Below are 24,378 nucleotides of genomic sequence, written 5' to 3' on the forward strand. Positions count from 1 at the left end.
TAATAGACGCGATTTTTTGGGCGCACATAGGCGCACAAAATAACATGCTCGTCTGACCGAGGCCTTAGAGAAATAAGAATATTAGTTAAGTACATTACAGTTATGTTACAATAAAAAAAAACTGAATTCCAGAAAAAAAAAAGAAAATTTAGAGAAATAATTAAACTTTACAGTTTATTCCCAATAGTGGGGAAATGGTTGTTTAACGTTACATATGGCTATGCACCATGTTTTTAATTCCGACTTCTTTTTTTTCTGCTGACTATGCAACCAATGCCTTCTGAAAGATACAGTATCTAAATGTTTATTAAAAAAATTAATGAATTGAGATTATTTTCCCAGAAATACTGCAGAGGTGAGTGAGTAATTATAAAAATAAAAGTAAGCGAATATATGGTTTAGAGATATAGACATAGAACAAAGTGACCATGTTCAAAAACACCATCTATCCTGTAGTCTCTAATGATATTGTCTAATTCTAACCGTATTTTAATGAAATGATAATTTCTTTATGATAAGTGAATAGAGCAAATTTTAATTAACAACAAAAAGGTAAAATTTAGAGATATGAAGCCTCAGTAAAAAGATATTTTAATAATGCTTTCATGTCAGCGTTGTCAAAAAGACTGGTCAGCAAAAGTAATGTTAACTCACTTGGAAACTATGTACCATAAACTTGTCCAAACACATGTATACAATAAGTTCACTGGAAAACTGGTTCATATAATCAAAATAACAATTTGGTCATTTGTACACATAAAATAAGACAATAATATTAAATTTATATATCCCTCCCGGTTCCCAAATCTGGATATTGCTACCCTCCTTCCACTCATCTCTCTGCTCTTTGTTATTCTTAGTGATAGTTACTTCTGCTTATCATACCAAGGAGCAGCTAAGCAGGGACATCAGGATATGAAATTCTCCAGGAAGGCTGTAGAGAAACTTCTCCTTAGCTAAAGGCTCATAGGCCCTGAAGTAAAAGTTCAGTTAGGGCCCCATATGTTGAAACTTCATTTCAGTGCGGTACCCTAAAAGTTATAAAACCATCATATGCAAATAAATAAGACAATCATTACAACACAATGGGCTAAGATATAATGCCTCACCTCAGCCCTCTACACAGTAATTCCCGCGTTGTTCCCACCACAAAATAATGCCCTGTTTTGCACAGTAATAGTGCCCTTTTTTGTGCCTCATACAGAAGTAATAGCTCCCTTCGTTCTCTCCAAGAAAGTTAGTAGTGGTCCCTCTGTGTCCCACACACAAAGTAATAGTGCTCCCTCTGTGCCATTTCTCCAGTAATAGTGCTCTCTCAGTGCTTTCACAGAGTGGTTATTCTATTGTCACCCTATAGTGGTCCCTCTGTTCCCTCCCTCATGTAAATGTAGTACCTACGTGCCTCTCTCAAGTCACAGTGGTGCTCTGTGTCCCTCTGATGTCGCACCATCCGGCGGGAGCGGGAGCTAGCTGTTACCAATAGCCGGTCTCCTGCTGCATCAGCAGAGGTAGTTGAGGACAACGACCCACACTGTTAACCCCATGCGTTCCACAATCTATGTAGATTGTAGCATGTAAAAGGTTCACAGAGGGAGGGTGCTTCCTCTGTAACATGATCGGACCCCCACAATGTAACAGCAGAGGGCCAATGGGCTGCCATGGCAACAGCACACCATATACAGGCGTTCCAGCTTGCCATTGCCTATGATTGCTATTACAAGTGATAAAGCATGACATTAGAGAAGTCCTGCTATGCCTTACCTTAGCGATGATAGCTGCTATGGTTCAGTTTCCCTTCAGGGACATAAAAAATGTAAGAAAACAAAAAAATAGTGTAAAAAAAACATGTAAAAAAAATAACAGGGTTGTTCTGTAATGGGACAACTCCTTTAACTATCTTGCCTGAGACATGATTGCTTGATAGTACCCGCTTGAAACCCAGCACCCAGGATACATGGGTGCCCAGCCTATCCCCGCTCACTGCCACTTTTATTTCTCCTACCCCATTCAGTTAGTCTTTTCTAGCATGTAAAAACAGCTGCATTATTTTTTTTCCATTTAAACTTTTGCTTTTGTGGCTACTGAAAGCTAAAATACCATATAGCTCTGTACATCAATTTAATTGAAAAGGGCTAATATGTTTTTTTTTTAAATAATTTTAGAACTTTATAACATATCTGCTATATATTTTTAAATACTGGTAAATTATTCCTTTTCCATTTTTACAATTCATAGCTCTGTCTGATTTATAATATTCCGATATGTCTAACAGCTATTGTCACTTCTATCCCTTTGTAACATATGCTTCATAAGTGTCTAAGTAGAGAATATAATCAAGAATAATTTTTGAATGTTTTATTTTAACAATCTTTTGCCATCAGTCATGAAACTCAGACAGAAGTAATGGGTTTCTAATGCTTTGGTAGATTTAAAGTCAAGTAGACAAAGAATGATTCCTCCAAAATGTATCTACATAGATTGGCCTCATCACAAGTTTAATGCCTTCGGGTTGAGCATATACTTCTAACTTATCATCTTTTAAATATATTGCAGGCAATCATAATCTTGGACCTAAACTCTTACGCTGAACAAAGCTGCCCAATATCCCTTTAGGGAGAAATATATCCTTTCACATGTTGGCTTGTCAAAAAGTGTAGCTGAAACAGTTATGGACTGAATGATAAAGGAAAGAATTTCTGAGATTCCACCCTACTAGTAATAAAGGAGTTTAGCATTGAAGTCTAGCAAACTATACTGTAGAGAAGTGCTAAAGATTGCAGCAAACACACATATATACAAACACTGTATTTGTAATATATGCAGCAGATTTTTTTTATTTAACATAATATATTGCTGAGAATGTCCAATTTTTTTAAAAAGCTTTAATTAAAAAATATCCCATTTGAATGTAAAGACCACTTTTTAAGTGATCAAGTATTGAAGAAATTAATTTTGAATGATCCATGCATATAATGTACAACACCATTTCAAACTTTGGATATACCTTTACATTCCATGCGTTTTCTTGTTTTTTGTTTCTACATTGCACATTCATATTGAAGATATGTAAAGTCTGAATGAACACATATGGAATTAAGTCATCACCAAAACATTGTTAAACAAATCAGATTATGTTTTATATATTTTTTTAATCTTCATAGTTACTCCCTTTTGTTTTGATGATAGCTTTGCAGACTATTGGCATTTTCTCAATCAGCTTCTTGAGGCTGCCACCATGAATGGTTTTCAATTAACAGGTATGCCTGCTCAAGAGTGTAATTTCTTGCCTTTGTAATGTGTTTGGGACCATCAGTTGGGCGGTGCACAGGTAGGGTTGGTACATACAGTGTTTAGCCGTATTCAACTACTATTCTAATCCACACTGTGGCAAGAACCACTCAACTAAGTAAACAGAAACAACAGTCCATTATTTCTTTAAAACATAAAGGTCTGTCAATCTGGAAAATTTAAAGAACTTTCAAGTTATCCTCAAGTGTAGTCATAAAAACCATCAAACGCTATGATGTAACTGGCTCTCATGAGGTTCCCTCCAGGAAAGGAAGAACACGAGTTACTTCTGCTGCAGAGGATAAGTTATTTAGAATTAACAGCCTCAAAAAATGTAAATTAATAGCACCTCAGATTATAGCCCACATAAATGCTTCAAAGAGATCAAGTATCAGAGACATCTCAACATCAAATGTTCAGGAGACTGAGAGAATCAGGCCTATATGGTGAAATTGCTGCGAAGAAGCCACTACTGATGAACATCAACAAGAAGAAGAGACAAAGAGACTTGCTTGGGCCAAGAAACACAAGAAATGGGCATTAGACCAGTAGAAATCTGTATTTTGGTCTCATGAGTCAAAATTTGGGATTTTGGTTCCAAATAGTTTCTACATGTGTGGTTCCCACCATCAAGCATGGAGGAGGAGGTATGATTATGTGGAGGTGCTTTCCTGGTGATAGTGTTGGTGAGTTTTTCAAATTTTAAAGAGCATTTAACCAGTATTGCTACTCAGTGTTCTGCATCAAAATCTCATACCATCTCATTTGTGTTTAGTGTGACCATCATTTGTTTTTCAACAGGATGATGACACCAAACACACCTCAAGGCTATGTAAGGACTATTTAACAAAGAAGGAGAGTGATGGAGTGCTGTGTCACCCGACCTAAACCCAATTGAGATGGTTTAACATGAGCTGGGCCACAAAGTAAAGGAAAAGCAGCCAACAAGTCATCAGGAGCTCTTAAAACTCAATCAAGACTGTTGGAAAACCATTCTAGACTACCTCATGAAGGTGATTTAGAGAATGCAAGTGTGCAAAGTTGTCATCAAATTGGAATGGGGACCACTTTGAAGAATTTAACATATAAAATACATTATGGTTTGTATAACCCTTTTTACTACGTAATTTCATATATGTTCCTTCATAGTTTTTATGTATTCAATATGAATCTAGAAGGTAACGAAAAAAAAAATAAAAATAAAAAACATAGAATGAAAAGGTCTTTTTAAACTTTTGACTGAGGCCTTAGTCAGACGGGCGTTTTTTCGCCCAATTTGCGCATGTGCATGCGTCCGGCGATTTTTTAAAACCATTGCATTGCAATGGTATCGGACACATGAGCGCTTTTTATGCGCTCGTCCGATAAATTATAGAACAGAAATCGCAGATTGCACCTATCTGTGATCTGCGATTCCTGTTCTCTTCTCTATATGCGCTCAATGGGGCCGGCGGCAGCAGCCGACCCCATTGAGAACATATAGAAGACAAATCCTTCTTCTCTGCCACAGCTGTAACAGCTGTGGCAGAGAAGAACGATGTTTGCCCATTGAATTCAATGGAGTCGGCAATACAGCCGGCTCCATTGACAGCAATGGGCTGCCGGCGTGCGCGGGATGAATTGTCGGGAAGGGCTTATATATTTAAGCCCTTCCCGACAATTCATCCCACACTCGCCCGCAGCGCATTCCTTTCAATGGAGCCGGCTGTATTGCCGGCTCCATGGAATGCACTGCGCTGGACAGCTCCGGCCCATTTCTAATGAAACGCGGCTAGGAGCAGATTTTCGGGCCCCGGTCACGCGATTTGTGGATGCGCATCCGTCATGTGATCCGCAAATCGCGTGAAAAAACGCCCGTCTAACTAAGGCCTGATACTGCATATATAGGCCTTGCTCAGACGAACAAATAGGTGTGCAAAAAGATCGCCCCTCGCATGTGGTAAAAATTGTGTGACCGGGTGAATTCCAGCAATTTGAAGTAACCTGTTCATGTGATCAGAGGTGCGTGGTACGTGTTTTCCAGCTCCCATAGGGGTCTATGGAAAGCACGCTCCAAAGATAGAACAGGTCTAGAGATAAGCGAACGGGCTCGTTTAGGATGATTACTTGATCGAGCATCGCTTTTTTTGAGTAACTGCCTACTCGGGCGAAAAGATTCGGGGGGCGGCGGGGTGGAGCGGGGGGTAGCAGGGGGAACTCCCCAACGCAACCCCCTGCTGACCCCCGGCGCCCCCCGAATCTTTTCGCCCGATTAGGTAGTTACTCGAAAAAAGCGATGCTCGATCGAGTAATTGCTCTAAACGAGTACGTTCACTCATCTCTTGACAGGTCCTATCTTTGTGCGCACCACGGACCTTCAGATGCGAGTTGCACTCGCATGTCCTATCTTTGCCAGGTGCGAGTGTTTTGCAGCTCTAAAAAACATACATGTGAACCCTTTTAAAGGAAAGCATTGGTTTTAATAGACACAATCTTTTTGTGCACCTATTCGTGCATGGAAAAAATGCTTGCCTGACCAAGCCCATATACAGCATGTAGAAATAAAAAAATATATTTTATTGTCTTAGAATAGTTTGCTATCATTATTAGCAAAAACAGTCGATTCGCAAACCCACATGTGTGTAGTACTTTTATCCACAAATTAACAGTATGGGCAGGTGCAGAAGATAGTACACAGGACTTGTGCTCTAGTCAAAATGCACAATAGGACATCTTTGTTGATGCTTGTTAAATTTAAACCCTCCTACAGACATGCATGACATCCAAGCAAAACTTCGCTCCTTTCAATTATTCAACCTCCCTCTTCTATGTTTTAAAAGAGCTATTGTAACTGCACAGCTATTATCGATCAATTTGCTCCACAGGTTTGAACCTTCACTTTTCTGTGTCTACAGTATGGCATTCAGCAAAATAGTGTTATACAGTTATACATTAATTTTGATGAAATATGATTGATAAACAATCAGTTGAAGGAATACTTTTTATTATTGATTGATAGCAGAAGTGAGTTCTTGCCTATGGGGTCAATCATATCACAGAACTTACATTACATTTGTGGTATCCAAATCTAAATGCCCGGGGGCGTGGCCTGGACATGGCAGCGTGAGCATCTCCTGCTCTGAGCTCCCACTGACCCCACTGGCAAAACCCGCACAAATGCCAGAAAAGACACACAAAAGCACCCTGGGCACTCACATGGGACGGAGAAGGATCCCCAGCCGCTCTGCAGCACCTCCAGAAGCCAGCCCGGCGGGAATTCAGCGATTTCTGAGGGTTCCTAATGCCGCGGGCGCCGGACCCAAAATGGCGTCGGACCCCACGTGCAGCTCCCCCACACCATCGGAGCACAGCAGGAGGAAGCACAGACCCATCGGGAGTGCAAGTGACAGCCGGCAAGCCAGTGCTTCAGAAGGAGAGGAGCTGGATGACTCATCCCACGGCAGCCAGAACATGCAGTCAGCAGACAAGGTAAACCTCACCAAGCCTCCCACAACCCCTGAGAGCAACATGAGCAGGGAAGGAAGCGGGTCCCCAACAAGAACAAGCTGCCTCCCAAAAGCAAAGCACACAAATAAAGCTGCCACAGGCAACATAGTCACCAGCCAAACACCCATAAGCAATGGGGAGAACAGTAAAAAGAGCCACAACACACAGATCCCGGACAGAGGAAACAGGGGGAACCCTATTAAAGATGCACAGATCTCCCCACACAAAAAGCCCCCAGCAAAAAGGTTCCCACACAGAAGTGAAACAGAACAGGAAGGGGGCCACAATACGCCACCATACAGGGGCCAAAAGGTGGAACACCCCTTAACCACTGAAGCCCTGCGCCAGAGAACCACCCGTGACTGGGATCATGACCCAGACGGGGTGACAAGCTACACGCAAGCCTGGGGGCAAGCGGGCAAGGTCGTTCGCAACCCCCCATATGATAACGACTCCTCAGACGACTCAGCACAGGACGATTCTTGGGACTGGAAGGAACACCTACGTGCGTTACCTACAAAAAGAGACTTTCAGTGGCTAGAAGACTCACATAAGCAAGCTCTGTCCCTATTGCAGCAGGAACTGAAACACGTGGGACACAGACTACAAACGGTAGAGGAAACCCAAGAAGAGGTCTTCACACGCCTAGAACAGCATAGTCAAGTCATCAATGCCCAGAACCTGCAGATAATGGAAATCTTATCCCATCTGGATGATCTGGAAAACAGACACCGACGCAACAACATCCGCGTACGAGGTCTATCCGAAGAAGTGAGCCCCCAACAATTAGAAAACTGGGCACGTAATTTGTTCAGCTCTTTACTGCAACGAGACCGCGACAAACCAGTAGAAATAGACCGCATTCACAGAAGTCTAGGACCCAGACCAGAAGACCCGGGAAAACCCCGCGATGTAATATGCCGGATCCACTACTACAAGGATAAAGAAGCTATCCTGAAACAAGCACGAGACAACAATCCAGCTCTGACCCACAATGGTTCCCCAATTACAATATACCCAGATCTAGCCAGGCGGACCCTGCAACTGCGCAGGGCAGTGAGACCTCTGCTTCAAGCCCTTCATGAAAGAAACATACTATACAGGTGGGGCTATCCATTCCAACTGACAGCCTCCAAGAATGGCAAAATGGCAATATTCAAGAACCCACCAGACCTACCAGGATTCTTGGGAACCCTAGAGCTTCCCATGATAGCGATAGCGGACTGGCCGACACAACCGTCACTACCAATAACAGCCCCCAGAGAGACCTGGAGAGATGCCCGACCCGGAAAAAGAAGAAGCACGGGGCATGCCAGAACCACACCTCCCACCTGAAAGACGGGACAGGATCTCACTCCGCCCAAGGGGGCCCTGAGGGACACTCTCGAATACTTGGACCCTACCTAAAGGAGCCAACCGAAGACAGAATGACGCTACGCCGTTTGCTTTCTCCCCCCCCCCAACCTGCCCCCCCCCCTTTTTTTGTTTTGTTTCCCCCTTTTTTTTATTTTGTTTTTTAATATTACACTTTCCTCCTCTCCCTCCCATTCTCCGTTCTCACTTGTCCCCTCCTTTACCCTATTATATGCGAAATGTCTTTAATGCCTATATATGCTCTCTCATTACATTTTGATTGATTTGTGAGCTGAAACAGGCAAGCCAAAGCAAGAAGTTGGTTCGGTCCAAGTTAAAAGATGATTGTCTACGCACTGAACTGTCCACACTCAAGAGTTGTGGGTTTAACAGAGATGCCCTGTTAGGGCATCTTCTTTCTTTTTTCTCTTTTGTTTGAAGTTAGCTGGTGGGCCAAGCGGGAGGCACGCGGTGGTGTCCATCCCTACTTCCCTCACTAGGCCTAGACGCCACGTGGTGCCGTCTATTCTCTGGTATACACCAGAAGAATGCCTACTCCAAAGGGTCTGGGACGTGTTTCCCTGACCGACAGATTACCAATTTTCTGTCACCTTATTGACTCCCCAATGTCTATCCTTCCACCCTATCTCTCAACCCCCTTACCCCATCTGGCGGCAGCCGACACCAATAATACACCAAAATGACAAGCACATCCTTTTGCACCTATAACGCTAGAGGACTAAATTGCCCCTCCAAAAGAGGCCAAATCCTGTCGCACATGCACAAAAAGCACGTGCTTATTGTCATGTTTCAGGAGACCCACTTTAAAAGTTGCCATGTCCCGAAATGTAGCAATAGGCAATATACTCAATGGTACCACAGCACCCACCCCGACAAAAAAGTGAGCGGAGTCTCCATAGCTATGCATAAAAATCTCCCTTATAGTTTTCTCTCCTCTGAGGTGGACCCAGAGGGCAGGTACCTTTTCCTAAAAGTAGAAATTGGAAAAAAAATATTTACAATAGCTAATGTTTATTTTCCCAACACAGGCCAGACCGCCTTCGGGATTCAAATGCTGGGAGAACTGGCCCGTTTTGCCGCTGGATCCTCAATCATTCTTGGAGGAGATCTGAACCTTTGCATGGACCCGCGCCTTGACTTATCATCAGGTAGGTCTGGCGTGTCCCTAACCGCCGTACGCAAACTGCGGAGACAGCTGACCTCCCTTAAACTCGTTGACCTCTGGAGGATTTTGCACCCGGAGGTCAAGGACTTTAGCCACTACTCCCTCCCACACAACAGTTACAGCAGACTGGGCTACCTATTTATATCGCACAACCTACTGGACCTGGCACCCAAAAGCTCAATGGGCAGGATAGTTTGGTCTGACCACGCACCGATCACTCGCAGGGGGGGAAACGGGGGCTGGGCAGCGATACTGGCGCCTGAATGATAATCTGCTAGGAGACCCCTGTTGCCTAAACGAAATACGCCAAACCATCAAAAACTTCACAGAAACCCATGAAACAGATAACACAGCTCCACCTATCAAATGGGAGGCCCTGAAATGCGTCATCCGGGGGGTCCTCATCTCGCATGGTGCTAGACTTAGGAGAGAGAGAACAGGCAAGTTGATGGACTTACTAACAAAATTAGACACAGCAGAACAGACCAATAAAACAAAGGTAACACCATTCCTAGGCGCAGAAATTTTATTACTGCGACAACAGATCCTAACAATTCTGGACCAAACCTCCCTCTGCGCTAGAGACAGAATGAGAGGTGGGTTCTATGAATATGGAAACAAATGTAGCTCCTGGTTGGCAAGGGCACTTAATCCACCAGAAATGCAATCATATATCTTTGCAATGACCACACCTGGTGGAGAGAAGGTACACGGCACTACAGAAATAGTAAAGTGCTTCCACAAATACTATAAAGAGCTTTATAGTATTCGGGAAACAAGAGGGGAACCCGGAGGATCCGAGGACACGGATCTGGAGTCTTACCTGGAAGACTATGCACCGGGTCCCGTTTCCGACGAGGAGTCGAGGGCACAGGAAAACGATATGACAGAGCAGGAAATACTAGAGGAGATCAAGAAACTAAAAATTGGCAAAAGCCCAGGGCCGGACGGCTTCTCTCCCAGATTCTACAAGATATGTGGAGACTTACTAGCTCTCCTACTCTGCCAAGCTTTTATTGCTATTTCAGGGTCCTGCCCATTCCCCTCACCAGCACTGCAGGCGACAATAACTGTGATCCCAAAACCAGGGAAGGACCCTCTCCATTGCGAAAACTATAGACCTATTTCTCTCCTAAATGTAGACACAAAGATATTCGCCCAAACAATCGCATCCCGAATACAACCCCTCGTGCCGGGACTGATCCACGGGGACCAAGTGGGATTTGTACCGAACAGAGAGGCAAGGGACAATACCCTACGGACCCTGTCCCTGATCGGAAGAGCTCAGCAAGAGGAGAGCCCCCTATGCCTCCTCTCGGTGGATGCCGAAAAGGCATTCGATCGGGTTGATTGGGGCTTTCTGGAGGCCACCCTACAAAAAATAGGATTCGGACCCAGGTTGTGTAGCTGGATAATGGCTCTATATAAGGGTCCCACTGCACGAGTACGAGTAAATGACCGACTCTCATCCCCAGTGGACATCTGTAACGGCACGAGACAGGGTTGCCCTCTGTCACCCACCCTCTACGTCTTAGTTACAGAATCCCTCGCAAACGCTATGAGACAAAACTCAAGCATAAGAGGTAATCAAACCCCCCAAGCTGAGCATAAGCTGGCCTCATTCGCAGACGACCTGCTCATCTACCTGACTAACCCCCAAACTAGCCTGCCAGTGATACTAAAAGAGTTCAAAAGATACAGTAAGCTTACTAACTTCAAAGTAAATATCAATAAGTTAGAAATCTTAAACATAACCCTCCCTCCCACAGATCTCGATTCCCGTTCAGGTGGAAAGACGACCACATTAAATACCTGGGAGTCCAAATTTCCTCTAAATCAGAAGACCTCTTCAACCTAAACCATGAACCCCTTGGAGCCTCACTGGAGAGGGACCTGGGGAAGTGGAGATCTTTAAACCTGTCATGGTTCGGCAGGATCAACACAATAAAGATGAACGCTCTCCCCAGGTTCCTCTACCTCTTCCAGACCCTACCCATCCAGATCCCAAAAAAATTCTTCACGCGAATTAGAAGAGCCCTGATAAAATTCGTTTGGAATGGCTCAAGGCCGAGACTAAGTTACAAAATCTTAACGCAAAGAAAAGAGGTGGGAGGAGTAGGGCTGCCTGACTTTGCAAGATACCACAAAGCGGCAATATGCAAATGCGTACTGGATCTGCTGCTCCGGAGAACATCAAAACGATGGGTCGAACTCGAACAAGACTCAGCCCCATACAAAGCACAGGGCTTATTTTGGTTAAAAGGGGCCCTTGGACGCAGGGGACTGACAGTTCCCCCACTAATGGGATCCATTTTGAAACAATGGGACGGGTTTGCAACAAGGACGGGCCTGGTGTCGGTGCCAGGCCCTTGGACACCCCTGGTGGGCAACCCAGACTTCCTGATGGGAAAGCGGGGCCTTCCATTATTGGACAGGATGGGAACATTGCTCCCTGGAATCCGGGATGTAATGACAGAGACTGGAATAAAGCCAACGGAAACTTTACTAGGCGAGGGGGGCCATTGGCCGGTGCGTGGCTCCAACACCTACAACTGAATCACTATATCCGATCACAAGGCCAGGTCTCATAGGTCCTGCGACAACACACTCCCTTCGAGGAGATGTGTGAGGGACCCCTCGAGCGGAAAGGAGAGATCTCCGTGTTGTACGGCGTGCTGGCGGCCGGGGACGCGCGAGACACGGGCGTGAGGTTCAGGGGTGGTTGGGAGAAAGAAATAGGCCATGAAATCAATGACAACGACTGGTCAAAATCGCTAATCATGACCCATAAAATGTCTATCTCCGGCAGACACCGCGAGCTAAATTACAAAATTATATCCAAGTGGTATCGTACACCGACCTGCCTAGCCAGGATGTACCCGAATACCAGTGACAGCTGCTGGAGATGCCTGAGTGGCCCAGGGTCGATGACACATATATGGTGGTCCTGCCCACGGGTGTCCCCCTTCTGGAAAGAGATAAACGATTTATATAACACCCTTACTGCAGGAAGAGTCATCCTTTCACCCGAGATCGCACTCCTATCCATTATTCCATGGCCCATTAAGACAATCAAGAAAGGGGTCCTCAGATTTTTTCTCCTAGCAGCAATGGCAAGTGATCCCACAACTGTGGAACACCACGGCAACCCCCACACGATTAATGTGGGTAAAAACACTGGATGACATCATGCAGATGGAAGAACTAAGGGCCGGAGACGAAACCAAATTCTCGAGCCACTATGCCATATGGGCAACATGGCTAAATTTTCGCTCCTCTACCAAATTTAATTCTTGGATAACTAACGATGTGCTACAACCCTAGACATATCTACAAAGTACAACGAGTTCCGATAACATCAACACTTGGATGGCGGCCGCCGGATGGGTAAGCTCCCCCCTCTAGTAACCCGATCCCTAAGGTTTCACCAGCCCCCACTCCACCCACCCTCCCCCACCCCCGCCTCAACCCCCCCTTCCCTTTCATTCTTTTCTCCCGTAAGTCTTTCTCCTACTTTTTATATTTCACTTTCCTTTTCACAAACTAAAATTAATGTTTGAATAAGAAATATCTGCACAGTCTTGGTCTCTGCTGGAAAAAAATAAACAACTGCAAAAAGCACCAGACTCGGTACCATCGCCAGCATCCAGTTAAATATCACAGATACAATAGAGACATATTTCCACCTACCTCGAGAAAGTTTTGAAAAATGTCCAGGGCATTCTTACAGTGCAACCTAGCTTTACAATATCTTCAAAATCCACATTACATTGCTTTGCTTAAAAAGAACCTATGACATAACTGATAAAATAGCATGGCATGGCAATAGGCTTATATACCAGATAGAATAACCTTGACTAACCAGCTCTTCCAAATGCCAAACAAGATCTGAAAAGAAAATATTTCCTGGTTCTGTGGTGAACACATGGGATTATGCTACCATAGAACTAGAAATGCTGCCTTTTTAATCCTCATGTTTGACACTTTATGTGCCAATTCAGTAGATGCAATTGCACTCATTATTAGGCCTCGTTCAGATGATCAATGTTTTCATGCAGTATAGCAACACAAAAAGGGCTCAGTTACACGGACGCATTGGCACCTGTACACCGGCGCCGATGGGCCCGTGTGACTAAGCCCTCACTGCAGGAGGAAGATGGCCGTACCTCAAGACGGACGTCTCTCTGCAGCGCTGATGAAAGAACACATGACCGGCAATGAAGCCGTGTGACTGAGCCCAAAGGTTGCAGCTATATTGCTCTAAAGATCGTATGAACAGGTTAATTCCTGCTAGTTGAAGTAGCCTGTTCACATGGTCTAAGGGTGCAAAGTGCGTGCCTTCCAGTTCTCAAAGGAGTCTATGGAAAACACGTAGCAAAGATAGGACAGGTCCTATCTTAGCGCACACCATAGAGCTAGGGGCGGACATAGCCATCGCATGTCCTATCTTTGAGTGGTGCAAGTATTTTGCAAGTCTAAAATTCATTCATCTGAATGGTCCTATAGAAAACCATTGGTTCTATTTAGATGTGATCTTTTTGCGTGCCTATCAAAAACATTGCTCGTCTGAATGAGACCTTATAGCTCTACAAGGGTATATGCTGTTATTTAAAGTCAGCTTTTTTAACATGACAACACTTTCTGTTCTTCTCTGTTCAGTGCACCATCCACTTCAGTGAAATGTACTTAATTTCGCTATCTACTTTGGGTATTGAATGTCGCGGAACTCTATAGTTCTGATAAATTAACTTTTTTTCTAAAAAAAAAAAGACAAAATGTATTAATACATTTCTTGCACTTAAATGCCACTGTACAAATGAGACAATTAAATGAATCTGTATTAGTATTACATTAGCTACCCTTTTATTTAAAATTGAATTTCAAATCTTTTATGACAAAGAGTCATGATGAATTATGTGCCATATTCCTGGTCAAGCTTTCATGATGATAATACTTTTAAAGTTCACATTTCAGGACTAAAAACCAATTAATGCATAAAGGACTATTTAGGAAAATAATCATTAAAATACTCCAAGAATTGGCACAAACTATTTTATTCTTCATTTGACATGGTCATTCTCAATAGCCTGGAAAATATCCTGGAGGAATACAAGTTTTCCCAGCATTTTAAATTTAATAGCTCATTAATACACTGTACGGAACAGCACAATAGTGTCCTGGTCTCCTTAGCTATGAACACTACGCAAAACAACTTGATGCTTAGTTAATCTCTACACAATTAGCTGCATTTGCTAATCATCCCTGATACTTTTTCACTATGCAAAGTGGGATTCAAAGATTTTATTTTGCTAATCATCTCAGTTTGATCAGGAGAGATGCTAATCATCTGTAGACATTTGTAATGACCCTTGAACAAAACTGAGTAAAACTGAATCAAAGCCTTGACAAGGGAATGGGAGCGGAAACAGAAGCACTAATTATGGCCTTGTGAAGTACACTTTCCCTTTTGCACTATTTGTAAAAGAATTGCATACTTGTTCAAGAAGACTTGTTCAGTGTAACTTTTATGGATTCAACCATGTAAAAAGTAATGCCTTCCAGTCCTTAGTGTAAATTAACACATTTGAAGTGTAAAGACCTTGAAGATGGACCTGTGAATTAATAGGAACCCTGAACAAAGAATTAGGTAAGAACTGACCAGTTAAATTTGGCTAACCTGAAAAAGGGCGAAAAAGCTTGAGAAAGTTCATTATCAGATTGTAAGCTTGAGTGAGCTCTCTTTTTATTTTTTCTTGTCATGTAAATATTTTTCCGGCTTACTGAGCCACACACCACTGACAAAGACATATATGCAGTGAATAAAATGGTAAAGAAAATGGACTACAGGCTGGCACAAAAGAAATGAATAGAAATAACTGTTAACTTTCCCACGTGTCTCTGTAAAACCAGGTTCATTAATTTCCACCTGTTACAGAGTGTGCAGTTTGGGGAAGACTCTAAACTTTATAGGCTTTGTTGAGAGCAAGTTATTAGGCAATTAACTATCTATCCAAGGAACAAAGGTAAGAAGACATAAGATTTCTTTTACGTAGTCGTACAGGATTTATTTGTTTATTTATTTGCATCATTGTGCCATACTCTCCTTATATCTTGCACTGGCCACACAGTGGTGAGGAGAATATCACCATTTTTCCACTGAACCAAAATCCAATAAATATGATATATTTTGCTGCAGAAAAGTAGCGGAGAATAATGACAACCAAGAATATCTTCTAAGAGTCCAAACTTGTATGAAAGAATTAGCAGCCTAAGAAAGCATAGTGACAGTTCAAAGAAAATAAAGCTAATCTAAGTCTAGAGTTTCTACATGCCAGAGTTAATTCCTCCAAAAAGAATAATTAACATAGAATAATGTTAAAGTCTCCTGGTAGGGGAATACTTGCTTCTCTAGCTATTGGATTTAAATACCCTACATTTCCAAATCTGGGATATAAAATCTAGCCATCAGAAACTATAGATATATTATTTATTTTTAGAATATATTTTTAAATAAAAAACTGAAATAAAATCATTTACTGCTATAAATTAGCAGAAAACTTTATTTGTTATTTATTTTATTTGTACACTTGTATAGAAAGTTAGAAAAATGATACCTTTATACAGCATTTTGTTGACATTATCACGCAGCAGTTTAAAAAAATAACATTGAAATGTATTATTTAACTTACAATTATTCATTGCAGTAGGCATATAGCAGTACTAGATCACTGTTTAATGGAAACATAATTATATGGCAAACAGGATCCCATGGATAAATATTTCATGCAGTATCAATGTTGAAATATATTGTAAGTTCCAGCTGCTAGAGTTAAACAGGCACATAGAGTCTTGAATTGGTCTATATAGTAACAAAATTCAACACACTGTGAAACCTCTCTCAAAGACAGCCTCTTTAAGAAGACTAGCCCCTTATCCAGATCAGATCTCCCGATTTTACGTTACATAATATATTATACATACTTGCCATCTTCTGTGAAAAGGCCACCCCCTCAGAAGGCCATTTTTTAATGCAATTTTGAGTGGTTGTCAGATTTCACAGTTTCTTTGTACTTTGTTGTAAAGCACATTTTATTGCTATTTGATAGTAATCAAATACTGTAAATTGCGTTTATTGCTCAGATATGATAGCTGCAGTATGGTGACATTAAAACAGTAACTCTTGGAAGCGATGACACTATCAATGTTCTGCTAGCACAATTAATGCATAAAGCACTGTAAGGAAAACTCTACATTTTTCCTAAAGAGCCTTCTCACCCACCAGTGTTTAGCATGAATTTGCATATATTTTCCAACATGTTGATCCCTATTGTACAACAGAGTGCCTTTTGCTAATCCTGTTACATTAATATTTTACATATATATATATATATATATATATATATATATATATATATATACCACAAAAGTGACAGATACAATGTATTATGTTTAAACTAAAACAGCTATTTAGATGTACATTATCATGCTGCACAAAAACAGCAATATTACTAATACTTAATGTGTAAAACTGCTAACAGGCTACAATATGCAGCAGGGGGTGCACCAAAAGAAGATGACGCATAAGTGTTTTATCTATCTATCATATCTATCTATGTAGATATATATGTCTATATATATATATACACATATCTATCTATATCTATCTATCTATCTATCTATCTATCTATCTATCTATATATATATATATATATATATTTAAATTTAATTTGCTTGTATATACATTTATTATGTACATATAAGTTATATAACCCATCATAAATCATAATGATAACTTTTTAACTTAATATTTTGATTTTACTTTTCTTGTAGTGAGCATAAATATAGTGAAAACACAATTTTTGAGTTTGCTTTATTTGTTGTATGGATATTGCTTACCATTTATCGTGTTATTTTTCTGTAAGGTCACAATGTTATGGTGCAGGATAGTTTTTATTGCTGTATTATGGGCAAATAACTGTTGTAGAAGACAATATTGCTCAAAAATTTTGTAATGTAATACATTCCTCATGTGGAACTTGCTATATAGGATATGTATTCAGTGAAAAGAAATTTAAAGGAATGGACCAGGCTGATGCAAAATTGTTAGGCTAAATTCAAAGCATGTCTATGGTGTACTATTGGTGCAAAGAAAATATTCTAATATATACACCAATCTGCCCACTTTAGTGTACTGGGTCATTTCGAGATCTCACTGCCCCAACTATATTAAAAATTAATTGATTGTCCATTACAATATAACTAATTCTAAAAAAGCATATATTATTCAGTATGCATTATTCCTGTTAGGCCAGTCTATGACAGACATATTCAACTGTATGTACTCTGCCATGAAATATAGTAACCAAATTCGGTATGATTTGAGCCCTAGATCTCTCAGGACGCGTCAGGGTACAAAAACACAAAATAGCATATCTTTCAGCCCTGTAAATGCAACAAAATCCAAACAAATCACTGAAAAACTGATACCATTGCGTATATCAGTTGTCAATTATGATGAGCTGTTTGCTAAGCCTCTACCTTTCTAAGTTTTTTTTTATAGTATCATATTAAAAGATTATGTTCATTTTGAATACATTAGTAAAATGTACAGAATACAATGCATATCCGCCTAATGTGATAAGTCAAACTTGAGTGTGACTCCATTGTAAGTCATCCCTTGCCAATGGTTGAACAGCTGTCTATTCAGATTTCCTGAAAATTATATTGAACAGATAAGATTACTTTTTAACATTTGATGACTTTTTCCGTTTGGTTCAGAAAATACTTGAAATTAATTCTCCGAAACACATAAAATGTAAACCTGATCTAAATATGTGTTTTAATCATTTCAACTGCCATTAAGATTAGACAAAAGTAATGTTAATTAAATGCAGTACAAATTCTGTATGTATGTAAGTGTAGTTTATATAAAAATGTTAGCTGTTGAGCAGGTGCATGGCGCTAGGATTTCTCAATTATCTATCTATCTATCTATCTATCTCTTATCTATCTATCTATCTATCTCATATCTATCTATCTCTGTATTATCTCACTCTAATTCTCTCTCATTTCACCTATTATTCTCACACCTATTGATCTAGCCACTAATCAATCAATGAATCTAATAACTATCTAGGTTTATATATATATATATATATATATATATATATATTAGTATTGTCCTAGGTTAAACTGCAATACATTTGCTAAACAATGCAAAGATGTGTTCTACTATGACATTATCAGTGACTGTAAGCATATGCTTTTTGATTTGTTTATCACACCGAATGTTCCCCTTTTCTTGATACCCTGCAGTCACACAATACCTGAGTAATGTACAAAATAGTACTAGGGAAACAAATATGAGCTCCATATGCAATATATGGCTTGGTTGTCACAGTATGTACTAATTTCTTTTTCTACTATGTAGCATATTTCATGGAATTGAATTTTAATTAAATGTTTTTGAGTGTATATTTTTGTGTTCCAAATAACTCTAGTTGTTTTCAATGTGCAATGTTGTATGTGCCAATAGCCTGCAAACTGAACTACTACTGTGACCTAAGCTCTATCATTGTTGCATTTATCAATTCCAGATGAAAGTAAAATATCTGGCAAAAATGTTCTAACCCTAATACTAAAGCATCGCTGATCTTCCTGAAAATGTTTTTTGTAGATCACTTGGTATATTTAGGATAGCACAAGTTATAGAGAATGGTTCACTTAGTTTTGAAGAGTGGATATCTCATTGTGCACTGGAGGATAAGCATTCTTGTCTATATTTACAATTATCACATGTTTTGAATTGAGTACAAAGAAATGTATTATATAGTGATTGCTGGGAAATGTTGGACTTAATTTGGTTAGGAAACATGGCAAGGAAAATCTCATTTAAAATTTACAGTAAATTAATGCCATGGTCTAATCATGTAAATATTAAATCTAAAAGTAAAGGGTAGCATGATTTAGGTAGGGCAGTAGATAATGGGTGGGAGAGTTTGCTCTGAAGTCTATCTGAAGTAAATGGCCCCAGTTGTATTATACTCCTGAATCGGTGTTCAGGAAAAGTTATAGACATTAATTCTTATGTCTGGAACACAGGAGGAGGAGGTCAATCTCCTAAATCTTCTTTAATAGTGTCTAAATGACACTGTATGTGTTACAGGTGCATAAAGAACATGTATAGGGTGTAACATAGTTAGGATCCTTTTTAGGGGATGTGCATAATCTAGAATGCACTCTACAACAAAATAAACAAAAAGTGCATCGCCTATATGTCACCTTTCCTTTCTCAATGAATGAGAACATTTAATGACATGACTTTATTTGACCCCAGTGCAGCCCAGCCCAGTCCAGAACAGATGAGGCACAAATGGCACAAATCTACACCAGTTGTGAGCTGGTGTAGATCTCAGTTTTGGTGCATGGAGAGCTGTAACATGCAGCTAATTTATGGAGGGGTATGTGCCTCTTAAAAAATCTTACTCCGGCACAGTTCATAAGTCAGATATAGACACTCCTTCCTTGATGAATCAGGACTTTTGTCCTATTTTTGGTGGTTCTCACCTATAGACATGGCTGGGGGGGGGGGGGGTACAATGGTTGGTATTTGATGCTGCAGCTCGGAAAAAAGAGAAAAAAATCAAATGCTTTTCTATACTTGTTGTTTTGTGCTGCAATGAAAAATGTAAGCTGTATGTTTATTTTATTAAAGGAAATGTATGTATATGCTCTTAAATTTTAACTAAGACGTATTACTTAATTGAAAGTTAATTGCACTTTACTTATTAGTAGTTTGCTTTACACTATGCAATGTTTCAATGGAAACTCTTCATAAGCCTTTAAAGGGTCATTTGCAAATAAAGTAATTATTCACATGATTTTTATGCATTGATTGGCCAAATCCTAAAATAATGAGCATCCCTACAATATTTTGAATTTTGCATGTCTTAGCATAGCTTCAGACACAGAGTGTTTCACACATTCTTTCATGTCCAAAAATGTTGCCACCAAATGTTACGTGAAATTCTACAATGAAATATAAATTGGGTCTGGGGCTTTTTGGGGAGGCAGTTTTCCCAAAGGCTTCTCTATAGGACTTAACAACAGCAAGTAAAACTGTATATGACAAATATAAGATACAAAAAAATAAAAATGCCACCAAAAGGTGCTTGGAAAAAATGTAATGAAAAATATGTGGTGTTTTTCACATGGAATTATAGAAAAAAGTTTGCATGAAGGAATCCTTACTGTAATTAAATCACAGTGTGCAGGATAGGTGTACCAATACAAATACAAAATTCTCTGCATAGGAAAACTGACTCCAATGAATCAAATAGGCTCAAATGTTTAAAGAGCTAAAACAAGGATGATAGACGTCAAATATCTAAAAACTGAAATTCTTAAAATAGACAAAAAAACAAAAATGTATTGAAAAAGTCAGACAAGGGCTCAGTCAGAAGAGCGTTTTTGTGCACGCATTTTGATGTGAGAAACACCTCTTCAAAACATATGTTTAAAATTTGTGTGACAAGGGGACTCCCCATGGGGATGAAGAATGTCTCTGCCACAGCTGTCACTGCTGTGGCAGATGAGCATGTTGTTCTCCCATTGCTTTCAATGGGGCCGGCTCTGCTACTGATCCATTGAAAGCAATGGTATGAAGGTAACCCCTGCAGGCATTTTCGGGGAAGGGCTTGACATATAAGCCCTTCCCTGAAAATAAGCCCTAGCCGCGGAAAAAAAAAAATATCATGCTAGAAGCGCTGTAATCTCTGATGTCTTCTTCCAGGTCCCCGCACTGCTGCTCTTCTGGCTGGTATTGAAAAATCTCCGCCTCCTAAAAAAGCACTGCCTCTGATTGGCTGAGTGCTGTGATCAATCAGAGACAGCACTCAGCTATTCATTGAATGGCAGCTGAGCTCTGCCTCTGATTGGTCACAGCGCTAAGCCAATCAGAGGCAGCACTTCCTGCAGGTGGGGATTTTTCAAACCCCGGCCACCAGAATACAGAACAAGAGTGCTTGGGACCGGGGAGAAGAGCCGGACTGAGATTCTAGGTGAGTTAACTTTTTTTTTTCAGCTAGGGATGATTTTCGGGGTGCGGCTTATATTTCAAGCCCCCCAAAAAATCTTCGCTGCAGGGGCATCAGCAGCACCGGCCCCATTGAAAGCAATGGGATAGTATCATGCTCCTTCTAAGCAGCACTCCATTCAGGGTCATAGAAGGGAGTACCAGCAGGAGGCCATGCTCTTTGATAACCATATGAAAGGGTTATTATACTTCAGAAACACAATATAATGTATAAGTGTCAACTTTCGCAACCCTTCTTGGAACATGGTGCCTGGGCAAACAGCTGATCACCCCAGGTCCCGCTCTTAGCAATAAACTGATTTTGCCTCGTAAAACTGCAGCCAGCACACATTTTCCCTGCTGTGGTTGCAGGGGAAATGTAGTATTACATAAAACTGTTCGCATGACTAGACATCTTGAAATACCAGGACAGTACAAAGTCCACCGGAATGAGTGCCATTCCTTCTAAGCAGCACTCCACTTAGGGTCATAGAAGGGAGTACCAGCAGGAGGCCATGCTCTTTGATAACCATATGAAAGGGTTATTATCCTTCGGAAACACAATATAATGTATATGTTTCTGGTAGATATATACACATATTATTCCATGGGTCTGTCCAATCACTGGTATGAGTAAGAAAAACATTTTCGATTTGTGGCAAATTGGTCTATGTGATAGAAAAGTGAATTTTTCTTTTCTTTGGATCAGTTGGGGTTTTAACGTATAAAAGGTTGTACTTGATGGATATGCACAGAATTTGCAATATATATACTGTATGAGTAAAGCATTGAACCAAGTATTTATCTGCATCTCCACATCTTTCTCTGACATTTTCAGACTGAAAAATACAGATAGAATGCTTCTAATGGAAACAGAGATGCTGTGAGTTTAGCTCACAGCTCTGGTATATCAATAGAATATGATGAAACATATGTGACCACTGGGTCACAATGATTTTTCTACTAGATTGCATTGATGATCACTTGATCGCTATATCAACAAGTTTGACAGTTGCACAAACCAGCCTTGGCATCACTAGAAATGGCACTTCAGAATATGAATCAGCAAATAGAACACAAATCAAAAGAATAACTTGGTTGGTCTCTAAATTACTGGATATTGAGGAGACTTGTATTTAGTTACTAAATGTGGACAAATAAATGTGTCAATAAATAATGTAGCTCCAGTTATAATCTCCGCCCATTTGTTTGGAGCATATATAAAGTAGTAACAGGGAAATCCTACACAGTCAAAGAAGGTCTGTTTCATATGTGTTGGTTTCATATGTGTAATGGCCCACCTTTTTTTATGCACTTGTCACTTTAATAAATATGTCTTGTATGATGCATTATTTGTTTATTGCTGTGACCTTTTTATATATAGTATTGGCACTTTAACTAAATACATGCTTTGCAAAAGACATCATCATATTTTACGCATGATGTTTATATATAAAATATTATTTACATGATATATTACATTTTTGAAATATTTTATTATATATTTCTTCTTTATTATATATTTCAACATTGCGGATTGCTGTATGGCTTGAATCCATTTACATAGTGGTAAAAGAATATATTTCTATGTGTTCGCTTCCGCTTTGTATGGGTCTACCCAAATGCCACATTCTGTTCTTCTGTTTCACCCTTTTTTATTAAACACTCTTGTCACTCTGCACTTGCCCTCACTTTTTTCTTTTTTTAATATGGCGCTTGGGACTTTTCCCATTTACATACTTACAGGCACTAGAGTTGAGCGAACATACTCTGGCAAGTTTGATGCTCATTCGAGTATTAGCGTACTCGATGGTGCTTGTTACTCGAACGAGCAGCAAATGACGTTCGACCCCACCCCAGCTTTTGGCCCTTCCCCGCTGTGACGTGCCTGTTTTGGCCCCTCCCTGCCGTGACGCAGTGCGCGTCATTTGAAAATTTTTGGTCTGGCAGGGGAAGGGAGGGAGAGAGAGAGAGAGAGAGAGAGAGAGACGAACTAAGGGGGAAAAAAAGCTCGAGACCCTGCGTTCCACATACAAAATTGCTCAGGTCTCCCATTGTAGTCAATGGGGTTCGTTACTCGAGTAGAGCTCTCGAATTTTACGAAAAGCTCGACTCGAATAACGTGGACCCGAGCATTTGGGTGCTCGCTCATCTCTAACAGGCACATATGCATTAACATTTTGCTGCATCATCCAATGATGTTGTCATAGGGGGGTCACATGATCTGGACAGTGCTACTATAGTGCTGGTAAGTTATTGCATCAGGGCTTTTGGGTAATTTTCATCAGGGCTCAAATACCACGTATGGCTACTAGAGATGAGCGAGCATACTCATCCGAGCTTGATACTCGTTCGAGTATTAGGGTGTTCGAGATGCTCGTTACTCGTAACGAGCACCACGCGATGTTCGAGTTACTTTCATTTTCTTCCCTGAGAAATTTGCGCGCTTTTCTGGCCAATAGAAAGACAGGGAAGGCATTACAACTTCCCCCTGCAACGTTCAAGCCCTATACCACCCCCCTGCAGTGAGTGGCTGGCGAGATTAGGTGTCACCCGAGTATTAAAATCTGCCGGCCCGCGCCTCGCCACAGATGCGTTCTCACTTAGCTGAGGAAAAGTGCTGTTGATGCCGGGGCTGCTATAGGGAGAGTGTTAGGAGTGATTTTAGGCTTCAAGAACCCCAACGGTCCTTCTTCTCTATATGCGCTCAATGGGGCCGGCGGCAGCAGCGCCGACCCCATTGAGAACATATAGAAGACAAATCATTCTTCTCTGCCACAGCTGTAACAGCTGTGGCAGAGAAGAACGATATTTGCCCATTGAATTCAATCAGAGGCAGGTCTCACTCACACCCATTCAGTGGGTGTGAAGGGGGTGTGAGTCTGACCTGCCCCCTGATTGGCTCAGCGCTGAGCCAATCAGGGGGCAGGTCTGACTCACACCCCCTTCACACCCACTGCAGGACGGTCGCGCGGAACTCCGGCTGCCGGGA

The sequence above is a fragment of the Eleutherodactylus coqui genome, chromosome 1 (genome assembly GCF_035609145.1).
Source record: "Eleutherodactylus coqui strain aEleCoq1 chromosome 1, aEleCoq1.hap1, whole genome shotgun sequence".
Classification (NCBI taxonomy): Eukaryota; Metazoa; Chordata; class Amphibia; order Anura; family Eleutherodactylidae; genus Eleutherodactylus; species Eleutherodactylus coqui.